Genomic DNA, 2,212 nt, shown 5'->3' on the forward strand with positions numbered 1-2,212 from the left:
TGAGCACTTCAATTTAACTTGCGCATCCACTACGATGCAGTTGCCCCTAAAACGAAAAACATTTTCATAAGAAACTTAGCTGCCCTGGTATACAGAAATACGCGACAGCTTTGAAGACAAGCTTCCAGGAAAATTGGAAACGGAAAAATGGGGCCACAACGAAATGGAAGTCTTACCGACTAGCTTGGAAAGACTAGTCCGTGCCAGATAACCGAAGGCTCAACTGCTGATCGTCATCCTAGCTTTTTCCGAACTTATCGAGGAAATAAGAAAATCGCAGAAATTTCTTTTTGATAACTGGTTGCGAACTAACTAAAAAGGCGCATTCCCCAGAGAGGAGCGTTTCATTCAGGATAATAAATTCATGAACTTTTTGAGGAAAGATGCATTAGAAAGCAAACTTTAGCGCTCATTTGATCTGCGTATTCCGTCATGGAGCTTAGCTTGTGCTGGATCTGCAAAGTCTGCGAGGGCCTGGGATCGGAGAGGACATTATCAGTTTTAGGTACTATATTCTTGACACAATGAATGATAATAAGTAGCTGGGAATTTTATCAACCGAGCATTAGCCCTTAGTTTAGGGATCCCCATTATTCCTGTAGTTAGACATTTCCCGGTTCATGCCTTAGATAGTCGACCATTAGGGTCCGAGCTAATCAGGTAAGTCACCATCTCCTTGGGCATGGTGACGCAGGGGGGTCACGAGGAGAGAATCAGTCTCTTCTTCATTGACTCGCCTACGTTTCCAGTGGTACTAGGCCTTCCCTGGTTAGCTCAGCATAACCCCACTATCTCCTGGCAACAGAGGGCTCTTACAGGGTGGTCGCGAGAGTGCTCGGGGAGGTGTGTAGGTGCTACCATAGTGGGAAGTCCAGACCAGGTCTCCACCGTGCGCATCCCCCAGAATATGCCGATTTGGCTCTCGCCTTCTGTAAAAAGAAGGCGACTCAATTACCACCTCATCGACTGGGGGATTGTGCGATAAATCTCCTGGTAGACGCTGCGCTTCCCAGGAGTCACGTGTATCCCCTGTCGCAAGCGGAGACGGTGGCTATGGAGACATATGTCTCTGAATCCCTGTGTCAGGGGTACATTCGGTCATCCACTTCACCCGCATCCTCGAGTTTCTTTTTTGTGAAGGATGGAGGTCTACGCCCATGTATTGATTATAGAAGTCTAAATCAAATTACAGTGAGTACAGTTACCCGCTACCTCTTATCGCCATGGCGATTGAATCAATGCAAACTGGATCTCAGGAGTGCGTATAACCTAGTGCGTATCCGGGAGGGGGACGAGTGGAAGACAGCGTTTAGTACCACCTCAAGGCATTATGAGTACTTAGTCATGCCGTACGTGGTGATGAATGCTCCATCAGTTTTCCAATCCTTTGTGGACAAGATTTTCAGGGACCTGCACGGGCAGGGTGTAGTGGTGTATATCAATGACATTCTGATATACTCCGCTACACGCGCCGAGCATGTGTGCTTGGTACGCAAGGTACTTGGATGACTGTTGGAGCACGACCTGTACGTCAAGGCCGAGAAATGCTTATTCTTTCAGCAAGTCGTCTCCTTCCTAGGGTATCACATTTCCACAACAGGGGTGGAGATGGAGAGTGACCGCATTGCAGCCGTGTGTAATTGGCCGACTCCCACCATGGTAAAGGAGGTGCAGCGCTTTTAGGGTTTGCTAATTACTATCGGAGATTTATCCGGGGTTTTACCCAGGTGGCTGCTCCCATTACCTCACTGCTGAAGGGGGGTCCCGTAAGGTTGCAGTGGTCGGCTGAGGCGGACAGGGCTTTTGGGCAGTTAACTTCTCTAGGATATGTGGGACGCTACCGTCCCACTTGGCCAATAGCCGGGGAAATGTAGAGCGCCAAATTTTAAAAAATTATATAAAATCAAACTTTCATTAAATCACACATGTAAGATACCAAATTAAAGCTACACCCGTTGTGAATCCAGCCACCATGTCAGATTTCAAAAAGGCTCTTCGGCGAAAGCATAAGATGCTATTATCTGATGATAGCACAACAGTAAACAAAGAGTGTAGCATATTTCAACACTGCAGGCACGACACAAAACGCAGAAATAAAATATAAATCATGCCTTACCTTTGACGAGATTCTTTTGTTGGCACTTCAATAGGTCCCATAAACATCACAAATGGTCCTTTTGTTCGATTAATTCCGTCCATATATATCCAAATT

Source organism: Salvelinus sp. IW2-2015, linkage group LG14, assembly GCF_002910315.2.
Source record: "Salvelinus sp. IW2-2015 linkage group LG14, ASM291031v2, whole genome shotgun sequence".
Lineage (NCBI taxonomy): Eukaryota > Metazoa > Chordata > Actinopteri > Salmoniformes > Salmonidae > Salvelinus > Salvelinus sp. IW2-2015.